We start from the raw sequence: 15,318 nt of genomic DNA, 5'->3' as shown, positions 1-15,318 counted from the left end.
ATGTGTGCCAGGTGTCAGTTTCATCAGTGGTGCGACCAAGACAACTTAGTGTTTCCCTCTCCTTGACCAAATTTTAGACAGGCTTTTTTCCTGCCTTTATGCTACTGGCCTCCCTCTCCTTAGAGCATTTATTTTAAAATACTTATAATACTTTTCTCTGCCTCTATGAGATGTATATTTTTTAAAAAGCCTTTTGCCAGTTTTACAACCCAGAAATCACTTTCTTCAGGACCTGGGACCATCTCTTTGAAAGGTGAACTTGGAAGGAGATAGTACATGGATCTCCCAATCTCTGGTGGAAGAATAGGAGCCAGAGAACTTCCATAGGCCCCAATTAACAAACACAGATGACCTAATTCCAGAGAAGAACATTTGCAAATTCAGGAAGAATTCAATGTGCTCTACAGGTTCTATAGATCAACCTCTTCTCAACATACTGCAGTATGTTTCTACTTTCTCACCCCAGTGCTTAAAAACCATCATGCTTTTTGTTTAAGTGGAGGTGAGTTTAGTTTTTTTCCCTATATTAGTCTGTTTCGCATGGCTCTGAAGGAATACCTGAGACTGGATAATTTATAAAGAATAGAGGTTGTTTTGACTTACAGTTCTGCAGATTGCACAAGAAGCATGATGCCAGCATCTGCTTCTCATGAGGCCTCAGGGGGCTTTTACTCATGGCAGAAGGTGAAGTGGGAACAGACACATCACAAGGTGAGAAAGGGAGCAAGAGAGAAAGGGGGAAGGGAGAGAGGAGGAGGTGCCACGCTCCTTTAAACAACCAGCTTCTGTGTGAACTAACAGAATGAGAACTCACTCGTTACCATGAAGAAGATGCCAAGCCATTCAGGAAGGATCTGTGCTACCCTTCCCGTTACCCAAACGCCTTCTACCAGGCCCCACCTCCAACACTGGGGATCACATTTCAACATGAGATTTGGAGGGGACACACATCCAAACAACATCACTCCCCTATTGGAATAGTCATGGGTAACTGTTTGTTTAGCAGGATACTTACTTTAACCAGTGTGTGATTGGAGTGGTGTGATTACTGTCTAATGGTTTCTGTCTTGCTCAGATGCCCCTTTCCTGGTCTGCTGGCTGGAGAGAGTAGGAACTTTTTCAAGCTTTTTTTTGTTTTTGTTTTTTGTTTTTGTTTGTCTGCACCTTTTGGCGTCTCTGGATTTCTGGTTTCTTCAGCCCCAAACCTGGCATATATGAGCAAAAAACAGAAGGCACAGAACTCACTACTGTGTTGTTCCTCAAGTCTCATAATCTTTAGTCAGTCTGCCTCCTTCATTCCACTATTCAAAGTCTTCCGTTTGTTTGTTTTAAACATATTGTCTAGGGTCTGTCCAGGCTGCTGTAACAGAATATCATAGACTGAGTGGCTTAAACACAGAAATTTATTTTTCACAGTTCTGAAGGCTGGTGAATCTGAGATCAAGGTGTTGGCTGATCAGGTGTTGGGTGAGGGTCTGCTTTTTTGTTTGCAGGTGGCTGTCTTCTTCTTGTATCCTCATATGGCAGGGAGCAGAGAAAGAACCAAGTTCTCTCATGTATCCTCTTATAAGGGCACTAATCCCGTCATGAGCACACCACACTTATGACCTCATCTGACTTTATTACCTTCTGAAGACTCCGCTTCCTGATACCATCCCAGAGTTTCAACTTATGAATTCCAAGGGACACAAATATTCAGTGCATAGTGGCTGTACTTGGAGGAATAGAGGGGAAAACCCCACCTCTCTGCTTCATTATTCCAGAAGTGAAATTCCTAACTCTTTATTTTTTTTTTTTACATCATTTTGTTCTTCAGATAGCTACTTGATCTCTTCAAACTCTTGGAAGTTGTTATGAAGAGAGGAACTTTGTTCACATAAGTGATAACGTAACTTTTTTTTGCAGTCATTCAAAAATTTGTGGCACTTGACATTATATTTAAGGAATCAAACTGTTTTTTCTTATCTTTCATAGCTAAATATAATGTTGAAACAAGTTATCATAATGGGAATGGGTTTAGAATTTAATCAAACTTTTCCATGTCAAATATTTCAAAACCCTGATGAAGCCATAATTTGTAGAGTATGTCCCTTTTACTAAAACAGTCATCTAGAAGCTAGCTTGTATGCTGCAAAAACAAACAAACAAAACAAAGTAAATGGAGAGAAGTAAAAGAAGTAAAAGCCAGTTTTTGCCCTGCCTCCTGGAGCTACTCCTCTTCAAAGTCTCTACTTGGTTTGGTCATCTTTTCCTCATCATCAACAGACCACGCTTGAGCCACCCACCGTGTTCTGTGGGTGCTTGAAAGAAATCTCCTTCAGCAGTTCCTCGGACACAATTTCCAGATATCCAATAATAATACATTTGCATCTGACCATTAACATATTTGCCCAGATGGTGGAGGAACTCCTTGGCCACACACAGCATGCTATGTTGGGTGGTGCCAGGTGATGCTCGCTGGATCTCTCAGCTTAGTGAGTTGGAGGAAAGAGAACAGTCAGATACCACTCAGCTAAGGCCAGACTCCCAAGAGCCCTAGAAAAGACTACTTATGGAGGAAAGTGACCTGCTAGGAAGCCTGACAACCTCTGGTCATTTCTGCTTCTGTGGAGGCTGAGGTGAACAATGGCTCCTGGCACACCTGTAACCAATTTGCTGCACATCAGCTGGGAAGTGTTGCCTTAAGTGCAGACAGAGGTTATGGCTTCTCCACCTTACTCTTCTCTCCAGCTGGTACCACAATGCCAGGAATCTGGTAGTGGTGATCAATCAATGATCATTAAATACATTTACAAAAAATGGATGTAGTCACCTCTACGTTTTCTATGCCCTGGATAGACAGGTTGTTTTAACCTTTTATTATTTGTAAAAGTCTCCCAATAAAAAGAAGTTGTTATGATGAGAATAGATTTTTTTTTTTTTAAAAAAGATAAATAACCATCTTCCTATTTGTCAAGTTGTAGAACATCCATATCCAGGGAAGAATGGAAGCAATATCAACTAAATTGCCAGACCAATATATTTCAGCTTTTAGTAACATAGAAAGCATAGGTTCCATCTCAGTACCTAAAATGAGAGGTACTTTGAAATTTCTCTACTGTGCACAGTATTCTGCAGTTGGATACATCAAACACCAGGCCGACAGCTCACATCACAGACGTTTCAAAACAAACAAAAGGCAAATGCGATTTGATTATTTGTTTATTTCTGAAAGTTCTAAGAACAATGCACTGACACTTCATTTGGGTAATGGGAGAAAATGAAAGACACCACATTTTACACCATTTCCCATCTCAAATGGGCACGTTTTCCACTGTGCTTGTTTTCTCTTGTGACCGCTCCACATTTCCTTGAAATATATCCCCAGTCTGTTCTTCTAAAACTGGTATTTCTTAAAAAGCTCAGCTTCAAAAATGTCAGACATAATGAAAAATGAAAATCACAAAAGAGAAAGTTGTTCACAGCCACTCCCCTGGGGTTCCCTCATGTTTCTGGGTCACCATGCCGACTCTCCATGTGTTAGAAATAACATCCGTAGTGTACTTAGCAGGTAACTCCTTGTGAACAGGGTCAGAGTAGTTTCCAAATAAACAAAGCCAACCCTTTCCTTGAAGACAATGCACCATCTGTTCAGAAACACTCTACAACATCTAGCAAAGCAGTTCCAAAAGAAGTTCTGATCTCAAAGTATAAGAAAAGGAAAGCTCCTTTGGAAAAATTATAAAAGCATACATCATTTTCATCACTTGGGACTAGAGCAGATGAAGAATACGGGAGCAGAGACCTTCCCGTAAGCAAAAGGAACTTGGGTGAACTACAGTCTGAGAGCAGGAGCGAATAAACGCTCAGGCTCTGGTGAATTGAGGACCTGTAAGATCCAATCAAGATAGAGGAGAAACAAATGGCACAGAATCACAGAGGATTAAAGTCAGAAATCAACTTTTGAGTTTATAAAATTTACTCCTATCTTTTAAAGATGAAACATCTAATATAGAGAGACAAATAACCTGCACAAATTTTAGCCCCTAGATACTTCTATGCTTGTATTATTAACATTAATATCGCTGATAATCTTAGCTGTAGTTTATTAAGCATGTGCTATTTGTGCCAATAAATAGCGCAACTATGCTACTTATTAGCTAGGTTACTGTGGTCAGACTGTATCATGAATATTTCTCAGATGCAGTTCCTTTATTTGCAAACTGTGTGAAATAATAGTAGTTTTCTCATTGGTTGTGATTGCAATTAAGTAGAGAATGTAGATAAAAAGCTTAGCACAGGACCAGGCATTCTGTAAATAATCCACCAGTGTTAGTTACAATTATTTAATCAGTTACATTGAACACTCTTTTCATTTCCTACCTGCTGAAAAGGAAGACAATCATATGCCTAACTTCTGAAAGTCCTCAATATCAAGCATTGGCAGCTTTCATGCAGAGCTATAGATATATCTGACAATATTGGACTGTAAATCCAGTTGATATAAAACTTTAAATATTGAATATAATGAATATTAGTATAGTATAGTTGATGTTATGCATCTATCAAAACTTTTCCTAGCTTTATTGATTGTTATAACTTCTGCTATAGATTCCTCCATCTTGACATTTGTAACAGACCCTATAGTATCTGTGTTTCTCCTAACTCTGAAAATCATACTGTGCAGTGATTTTATAAAGGGAACTCACACAGAGAAGAAACACCAGGCAATCAAGTTAAATCCAAACTTGTACTGCTTCCAATAAGTGGCCTAAATGGCCAGATGCCCTTCACAGCTTTTAGAGGGCCATTCTGTTTGCCAGCTTTGTTCCAAACGGTTTCATTTGAAAACATCCATGGCGTATGAGTGAGCTGTTGGCATGCCTGAATATGATCCTGACTGTCAAAGGCTAGGTCCTTCCTTGGGTTTGTCCCAGCTGTTGGTTTGGTTTGGAATATCCTGGAGGAAAACGACTACCACTTCCTAACTGAATTATGTGGTGAAATCCAGAAAATGCGCCATTTGGCAATGCTAAATAATGAGTTTTACCTTGGTATGACCTATATAAACAGAAGATGGGCATGCCAAGAGCTGTGATGGCTCAGAGATTTTTATCCTCCACAAAAGCTAACAAGTTAGTTTGCTAGTTTCAGAGATGCTGGTGGAAGATACAGACTCCTGGGCCAGAGGCAGAGGACTTTATTACTCACAGCATAGTAGGCAGCATGCACTTCATGGTGACAGTGTTTTCTCTTGTCCCCACATGCCATGGGACAAGGCAGAGGTGGGCCAGCTAAGGAGCCTGAGCTTGGGAAAACATCCAGTCTTCTAAGAGCTGATGGTGGGAGGTGCTAGCAGAGCTGTCCAAACTTTGCCTCCGAGACCTTCTGCTCAGGCACCAAATCCACGGTTTGTCCTAGAGGAAGATGCTGTCTTGATCTTCCCAGACCGTTTGCTATACAAGTGTCTTTGGAAAGATTATCTAGAATAAAAGCTCTCAGTGCCATTGCTTGCAAACTGGGGGAGACACAGAAACCCATGCAGAATTGTCTCTCAGTAGGGACTAATACAGTGTGGTTTTGTGAAAGCAACTCATTTTTGCCTCCATGGGCAGGATGAGATGGAGATCTAAGAGCGGTCACTTCCATTTCGTGTTTTACATAGAGGGTTTCTCGGTAAGCTTTCATTTAAAGAAAGATTTCTATGGTTAAAACAAAACTGATCTAGGAAATAGAAAAAAGCTCAAAAGAAAATAAAACAAACATGTAATATGACATTATTGTGGAGAAAGGCAATGATTAGCTATGGGTTAAGAGGATTGTGTAGTATAGACTCTCACACTAATGTGTGATGGTGAACATATTGCTTAAGCACTAAGAGACTCAAATTTATTTGTAAAATGGTGCTAATAGCAATGTCTATCACACAAGGTAATTGGAGAGTATGAAAAAGATAATGTATTGGATTCTGACACATGGCCTCCCAAAATAGTGCCTCCTTTCTGTGGCAGACACTGTTGGTTCATTGTTCCGATATTCTCAGATCCCTTTTATCTATTTGATGCCTACATCTATCAGCTGCTGTAGGTAATACTGTGAAGGGCTCACCCCCATGACTTTCTCAGAGAGCTGTTCTTGGATGATTGGACAGCCTTTCCTGATTATATCTTGGAGTTACGTAGATATCCTGCGTAATTAAAATACAAAGACAAATAACCTGCACAAATTTTAGCCCCTAGATACTTCTATGCTTGTATTATTAACATTAATATCACTGATAATCTTAGCTATAGTAGGAAGATATCCTGCCACTTGACTAATGGCCGATTACGGCAAGGATTCAAAGTCTAGCCCCCTTGCATCAAGGTGGAAAAAACTCTGCAGTGCAATTTATACCCTAGAGCTCCTAGATCAGGCTGAAGTTAGACCTCACCACTAAGCACATCTTTGCTTAGTTTCTTCTCATTCTCCATCTTGCACCCCTTCCTTCCTTATGCATCTCTCCTTGAGAGCACTCCCTGAATAAATCACTAATTTATTAATAAATAGAGAACATAAATAACTCTCTCATGTTCTGTTTCCAGGGAAGTTGCCCTAAGACACTATTCAAGCATTGTGTCCATGATGACACAAATTCTTCAGTGTTCAGCTCTACTAGAGAAATTTATATTCTGCTTTCCTCTATTCCTGGAGATGAAAGACATATCCCTTCCTCTGCACTCACTTAAGAAATATTTCCCCAACCTAAATATATTGAAAGAGAGTAGAATATTGTAGCAGGGAAATCAGGGGACATATAGTTTTCTCTATTTTGTTGACTTAGATCTGTAATTAGCACTTTAATCTGTAATCAGCACTTCACTTTATATTATACGCGCGCACACACACACACACACACACTAGTTCTGCTATAAATGTCTATTTTAAAAATGTGAGTTTGTTCCAACATCATTGACATATTAGGGAACAATTTGAGAAAGATGTGAAATTTGTGTTAGCTTATGTTCAATTTCATCCCTGAGAAACACTAGTTGAATTCAGGAAACTACATTGAGATGACCTGAGTCATGCGGGGATACAAAAAAATGCATGCACCTAAACACACACAAACACACACACACACACACACACACACACACACACACCCTCTTGTCTTAGACTGGGAAATTTATAAGGAACAGATATTTATTTATTTATTTATTTAGAGATAGGGTCTCCCTGTGCTGCCCAGGCTGGAGTGCAGTGGCAAAAGCATTGCTCACTACAGCCTCAGTCTCCTGGACTCAAGCAATCCTTTCACCTCAGCCTCCTGAGCAGCTGGGACTGCAGGCATATGCCACCATGCCAGGCTAATTCTTTTTATTTTTTGTAGAGATGGGGTCCCACTATTTTGCCCAGGCTGGTCTTAAACGCCTGGGCTCATGTGATCCTCCCACCTCAGCCTCCCAAAGTTCTGGGATTACAGGCATCCACTGCATACGGGTGAGATTTATTTCCCGCTGGAGGCTGGGAAGTCCAGCGTCAAGGGTTGACACTTGGCAAGGGCTTTCTGCTGCATCTTCTCGTGGAGGAAGGCAAAAGGGCAAGAGAGAAAGTGCAAGCAAGCCAGAGAGCAAGAGGGGACTAAACTTGCTTTTATAACAAGTCCACGCTCGTCATAACTAACCCACTCTCTCATTAACTACATTAATTCATTCATGAGGGCAGAGTCCTCATGGTGTAATCACCTCTTATTAGGCCCCACCTCCCAACACTGTTGCACTGGGGATTAAGTTTCCAACACATGATCTCTAGGGGACAGATTCAGACCATTGCACCCCTCAAACAGTAGACCAGCTACCTTGATTTGCTGTGTATTTTATCTTATAATGTTGCCTTTTGCTCTTCTTTTGCATTTATGAGCTTTTTTATATCAAAAAACAAAACAAAACACTCCCTCAGTATCCAAATGTGTTTCAATGTCATGGGTCAAAATCGCCAGCGATGGGTGCAAAAGGAAAGCTTTATGTATTGAAAGAGAAGCAAGAACATGTGATATCTCCTGAGTAACAGGCTTAAAGGAATCTACACTGCAGACCATCAGAGACAATGCCATGAAAATAAAAGAAAAGTCTGTGGCTTCAAGTGCTATGAAGTCAATAAGAACACGGCCTGAAGAGATAAAAGAAGTGGAAAGATTGTTAAGCATATGGATTGAAGACTAAAGAGAGAAAAAAATATCAGGAACAATCTTTCTCATAATCAAAGAGAAAGTACTATCAATATATGAAGGCCTTAAATGAAATCATCTAATCCTACAAAAGCGGCTCTTTTTAGTGTTAGTAGAGACTGGTTTGAAGGTTTCAAACATTGCTACAATTTCCAAAGCTTTCAGCTGTTGGGTGAAGCCCTGAGTGCAGATGAGAAAGCCACAAAAGGAAATCCTCCTAGTGCTGATACCAGAAGTTAATTGAAGAAGGTATTCACTGGATTGAATTTTCAATTTTGACAAAATAGGTATCTATTAAAAATGCATTTCCCAAAGGACATATACCTCAAAGGCAGAGAAACGCCTCAGGATTTAAATCTGCAAAAGATTTCAAATTTTGATAACCTTCCACTACTTCCAGTAAATGACTAACTGCAATCTGGTTTTCTTTTCTTTTTTTAAAAAATATTTTTGTTCTATTTGTTTTTAATCGATAAACAAAAATTATGTATATTTATCTTGTACAACATGTTGTTTTAAAATATGTATACATTGTGGTTACTGGGGGCTGAGGGGCTGCAGTTTGGGGACATGGAGAAAGGATACAAGTTTCAATTAGATAAGAGGAACAAGTTCAAGAGATCTGTTGTACAACGTGGTGACTATAGCTAATAATGATGTATTATATTCTTGAAAATTGCACATAGAGTAGATTTTAAGTGTTCTTAACACACACACACATAATGATATGCATGTGAACTACAGTTTTCTTTCAACCACTTCTACAAATGGTTTATGAACCATTTAACATGTGTACATAACCATGCAACCATTTTTAACTGGGTTCCTATCAGTTTTGCATGCCACTCATGACATCTTTGAGCATTTTGCCTAATTCCAGTGCGTGTTTTGCATGGCATAGTGACACTGAGGAATATATGTGTAGTCGTATATTTGTGTGCCTTCCATGTTGTTCTCTGTGCCTGGAACACGCTTTCCTTCTTATTTTTCTACTTGAGTCCTGCTCTCTCTTCAGACTTACCTCTATTTCTCTAGAAAAGTGTGACATCTTTGGCTTATTGTTCACAGAGTAGACTCAGACACATGGATCTGGAGTAAATATAGTTTATTTGGGAGGTAATTCGGGGAAAAACCTGGAGAAGGCAGAAGCCATTCCATGGAGGGAAGGAATCCTATTTACAGGGAGCATTAGGAAGCAGCTTACTTCTGAGGCCCAAGTCTGCTGGGCTGTTGTGAGAGATGGGGTGGAAATACATTTTGGAGCTGTCTTACCTGGGGACAATAAAACTTGGATGTTCATCCTTCTACTCCAATTTGTCATTGTCTGAGGATTGCTCCCAAGGATGTTGATTCCCTGGCACTTCTGGTCTTCCCCATGTGTGGGCTGAGAGAAAGCCCGCAGATGGAAAGTCTCAGGTGTTTGCAGTAGAATGCTATTAGCATATAATGAAATAGTGAATGCTGATAGGATGTGTGTGTGTGTGTGTGTGTGTGTGTGTAGGGAGCAGACACCAGCACCTGCTACTCCTCTATTGACTTCATTGCCAAGGAAAAATACTGCAGTTATACACTTCTTTGCAGCACTTACCACATTGGTCATTTTACATTTATTTATGATGTGCTGGAGTCAGCTGGCACTGGTTTGCAAAAGCCCATTGTTCTGTGAATTCATTAACATTATGTTGACAGCTTAGAATAGGCCTTGGTGGGAGTATTTAGATCATAGAAATTGGTAAACATCATAAACTGTTTCTTGCCCCCCAGTCTCCCACCTGCTGCTGGAGAGCCAGTTGTTAACCCTTTGCAAGCACAGCTACTGCATGAGCCTGGTTTGCCTCACTGGGGCGTGAGTCCTGCTCTTCCTTTCCTCTTAGTCACACAGTAGCCTGGATTCCTGCTATGGCTGAACGAGCTCACTGACTGGATGAGGCGACTGAGAATGCTTGCCTGAATTGTGAAGAATGTCTGCCAAAAACCACATTATTAATCTTAGCAGAGTGGATATTGACCTCTTCTTGGCAGTAATTAGGGCGCAGGAACTGTTGCAATTTGAGGCCACCATGTCGTCAGTGGTCAGCAGAGAGGAGGATATTTGTCATCCTAATTGCTCTGGGGAGAGAACATTCATCCAGTACATCTTAATGCTGAATATTATTAACTCGAAGATCTCAGAGAAGAAAGAGGACTATAAATGTTTGAGACAGAACTTACACCTCTAAAGAACATGCTTACTCTTGTTTTTAAAGTGTTATTATACAGACTTTGCTAAACCAAATAAAATCACAGAGATGGAACTTTATAACCAATAAAGTTCCTTATGATTCTAAATATCTGTGATATACCGCCAATAGCTTCCACTATCTTTTAAAAGTGTAATGCTAAGATATATTACTTGGGCTGAAACTTCAGCAACAGTAATGAAAATCCCCAAAATAATATGCTATATGTCAGTGAATACTTCAGGAAAATAAAATAACCTCCAAGGAAAAGGATCTGAGGTGTATGACTGGCTATAGTTTGATATACTTGCACACTTCTGGTTTCATTGGGTCAAGTTTCATTAGGTCACATTGGCTCTCCAAGTGTCTGATGCTCACAACCATATTTTTATTTTTTATTTTTTATTTTTTGAGATGGAGTCTCGCTTTTTTGCCCAGGTTGAAGTGCAGTGGTGTGATCTCGGCTCACTGCAACCTCTGCCTCCCAGATTCAAGAGATTCTCCTGTCTCAGCCTCCTAAGTATTTGGGATTTCAGGCATGTACCAACATGGCCGGCTAATTCTTTTTGTATTTTTAGTAGAGATGAGGTTTCACCATATTGGCCAGGCTGGCCAACTCCTGAACTCGTGATCCGCCCACCTCAGCCTCCCAAAGTGCTGGGATCACAGGTTTGGGCCACCGCGCCAGGCTCAGTCACACTTTAGAGATAAAAGGAACTTGCTATAAAACAGGTAGGTTTCTAACTCCAGTGACCAACCAAGAGGCAATTAGTTTTGACATGGAAGGTATTCTTAGTGTGCAGTCTTTGGACTGTACACTATTTGATATTGAGAGAAATCTGGAGTAATCAGACTCATAGAAGAGAGTACAGATATTTACATTTTGGGGTTTGTGAGTTTGTCTATGTGTGTGCATGCAAGGGTGGGACTATATATAAATAGTGTTTACATTTTTTAATATTATTTAAAATGAAATCCTTGCTTTGACTCTAAACATAAACAGCAACTTTATATCAATCCTAGAAATCCCTGAAAAACATCTCTACTTGGAATACTGCAGACATGTAGGTGTTAGGTATTTGGTTTCAACCATACAAATCTCACATCTGGGTAATAGAAAATGTTTATCTATTCAAGTATCCTTATCTGATTCAAGTAACTGCTGGTGGTCCTCATGTTTGCCATTCAATGGACCAAGAACTCCCAACTGTTTCTTTTATGCAAATTATCAAAGCTGTACTAGGATAGCCACCATTAGGTTGGACAGAATAAGGCATTCCTATTTCTTCCTCCAAATCAAGATCAGAATAGAAAACAATCCATGCATGTTTACTTTTAATTTCTTTTTAATCAGCTTCATTTTAATCAGAAAATTGTATCTAGAAAAAACTCATTGAATTGTATCTAGTAGAAATGACATGAACACTTAACATTGTGTTGACGTATCTTTTAATGTAACATTTCAGCATGAATTTATGCTAGACCAGCGAGATATTTTTAAGAAGATGAGATTTAAAGTGCAAAGAAATAAGGAACTTTCTAATCTACATCTTGCAAAGAATTAGCCTCAGGACTTATATTTCTATAAACTTTCAACACTTTCCAGCCTCATTTTCCTATACAAATAATGTACAGCAAATACAAATACAAAGAATTTAAAAATTTTCATAATATAAAACATTTTTTCAGGCATGATTTCAAGTTACTTTTAACCAAGCCTTTTCAATTTATACAGCCTTTGTTGGTTTCACTTATTTCTCCAGTAACCCTTTCATCTAACAATGATTGGTCACCTAGTGTGTATCAGCCCATGCTAACTAAAGATCTGTAAATGAAAAGAGTTCAACTCTGTAAAATATTTTAATAAATTTATTCTGAGCCAAATATGAGTGTCCATGGACCATGACACAGCACTCAGGAGACCCTGAGAACATGTGCCCAATATGGTTGGAGTGAAGCTTGGTTTTATACCTTTAAGGGAGACAAGAGATGTCAATCAAATACGTTTAAGATGTACATTGGCTGGGTTCAGAAAGGGGGGACAACTCAAAGAGATGGTGGTGGGGGGTCTCCAGGTTATAGGTAGATTTAAAAGTTTCCTGGTTGGCAATTGATTGAAAGGGATATTATCAACAGAAAGGAATGCCTGGTTTAGGATGAGAGGTTGTGAAGACTGAGGTTTTGTTATGGAGTTGAAGCCTCCGGGTAGCAGGCTTCAGAGAGAATAGATGTAAATGCTTCTTATCAGACTTAAGTCTGTGTTGATGCTAAATGCTGGTTGGATTTTCCTGAATTTCAAAAGGGAGGAGGGCTTCGTGAGGTTTGTTCAACCCCCTCTTCCCATGATGGTCTGAGCAAGTCTTGTGGTTAAATTTGAAGTGCCCTGGCCAAGGAGGGGGTCCATTCAGATGATTACAGGGAGCCTTCGAATTTTATTTTTGGTTTACAGGTAATTCAAACTTCTCAGAGGATTTACAAGAGATTTTCAACACAAGTCAGCTTCTTTTTGCTTTGAATTCATCATCTGCACTATGCATATTAAATTTCATAATTTTAAATGGTAACATAATACACTCAAAAGTATGCATTAAAACGTTGCATTATAGTGGCAAAATCATGGCCAGTAGAACCAGATCATCTGGGTTTAAATTCTAGCTCTGTCTCTTACTATCGCTATAACATGTGTTTTGATTTTCTTTTTGTTACTGGTGGAAGATATCCAAGTTACTGGTGGCAAATCCATATGGATCTGCAGCGATCCCAATTCTTGCCTCCTCAGAAGAAAGCATTCCCCTGAGAGGCATAAGGCAGAAAAAGAGACTGAGGCAACTTTCAGAGCAGGAGTGGAAGTTGATTAAAAAGCTTTAGAGCAGGAAATAAAGGAGAGTGCACTTGGAAGAGATCCAAATGGGTGATGTGAAGAACAAGGACAGTGTTTATCCTTGATCCTAGGACTATATAGGCTGGCCCACCTCTGGGATCTTGTGTCCCTTAGCCCATGATTCTTCCCTTAGGGTGGGCTGCCCGTATGCGCAGCACCCTCCTTACCCTTGGGAAGTGAGCATGCCCAGTGTGTTTAGAGGTTGTACGCATGCCCATCTGAAGCTTTCTTCCCTTTTCTGGTGGTGTGCCACTGGAAGGTCATACTCCACCATTTTGTGTCTTAATACGTATGCGCAGGCTCACTCGCCCAATACCTGAGATTTTATTGGAAACCCTTTTCGCTTCTTCCTGGTGCCTGCATTCAATTAACACTTTAATGCAACAGGTGTGGACCGTCAGGAAATGGCCTCTCCCTGCTACTGGCTGCCAAATTATCATTTTTAGAGAGGCAATATGACTATTGTCAAACCACCACCTAATATTCCTATCGGGTAGGGGAGAGCCCTCTCCTGCCCCGCTCATGCCTAACTACCTGTAACATTTCCTATAAAATAAGGATTTTAATAATAAATATTAAATACAATGACTGTACTTATACTATTTAGAATAGTTCCTAGCATATAGCAATTATATAATTACTAATAACTTACAAATGTACAATGCTTATGGGTGCCACATACTGATTTGTGTTACTAACTGGAGAGGAAAATCTCTAAAGCAAATAAAAATCTCACATTCTAATAGGGAGACACACCTATCCCTAGATAGCTGTTTCACAAAACATAAACAATATGGCAGGCAAACATGTTCGTCTGTGGCAGGAGTCAGAGAAAGAAGTAAAATTTGAGCTGAGATCCAAAATACAACTCCTATTTCTACAAGCGAAGAGGAAGGAAGTTTGTTGTAAGCACAAAGAACGTGTTCTAATTCGAAGAGGAATCCAAATACATTACAGAACTGTGTATTTTACAGAAAATTAAAACACATTTATAATGTATGTTTTGTGTGTAGGTGGTATCTTTATATTTAGAGTTGATTGCTTCGGTGATAGAATAAAATATTTTGTAATGCTGTAGAAAAAACGCTGGCTCGAGGATGTAAAGCCTAGATTTTCTTTGCATCAGCTAACTGTGAGACTTGGAAAAATTTCCCAAAGGGCTAAATGACCTCTAATGTCCTTTTACCTCCCAGTTCTGCTTTTTCTTTTTAAACACTTTTTGAGTTAAGTTTGCAGTTCAGTGCAAACACTTGACAACTTCTATGCAAAATGAGTTTTCAGATCTATAAATACAATCTGGTGTGGATGCTAGGGAGAAAGATAAAAATGGATTTTGATGCTTACTTTGTTAATTCACTAGGGTTTTTATATGACAGGCAATGATGAAGAAGAAAACCACTGTTTAGTTTGACTATTGATAAATTGATAAGAATAACATATATCAATTTTAATAATTGGTTAAAGGCTAGTTTTTCCCCCCAGACTATAGTCTTATTTTAATTATCATGGTTACTGAATTGGTTCATTAAATTAATAAGATATTCCTTTTGCTGTGACCAAGATTTCTCTTATTAGAAACACACCATGGAGGAAAATGTATGGACCATAAACTCCTCGAGGCAATGCATTGCAAAAGCTTCAGACTCACATTCCTGTGAAGTGGCATCGTTGTCTGGGGTAAATACCCAAGGTTCATTGTCTCACGGCCACGGAAATCTAGGACATGGGCACACAAAGAGTGAATTTAAGAGCAGAAGTTTAATAGGTGAAAGAAAGGGAAGAGCTCTCTCTGCTGCACAGAGAGGAGTCCTGGAGAAATGGGTTGCTGCTTCTGTGGTGAAATGCAGAAGGTTTTATAGATGAGCTTGAGGAGGCAGTGTCTGATTTACATAGGATACGAAAGATTGGTTGGACCCGGTGATCTATTTGCATAAGGCGTGAAAAACTGGTTAGGACTAGGTATACCATTTTCATGGCAAGCAGCAAAAAAAAAAAAAAAAAGGCTGCCCCACCCTAATCTTTTATTATGC

Source organism: Rhinopithecus roxellana, chromosome 20 (genome assembly GCF_007565055.1).
Source record: "Rhinopithecus roxellana isolate Shanxi Qingling chromosome 20, ASM756505v1, whole genome shotgun sequence".
Taxonomy (NCBI): Eukaryota; Metazoa; Chordata; class Mammalia; order Primates; family Cercopithecidae; genus Rhinopithecus; species Rhinopithecus roxellana.
Note: the sequence above shows the minus strand (reverse complement) of the source record.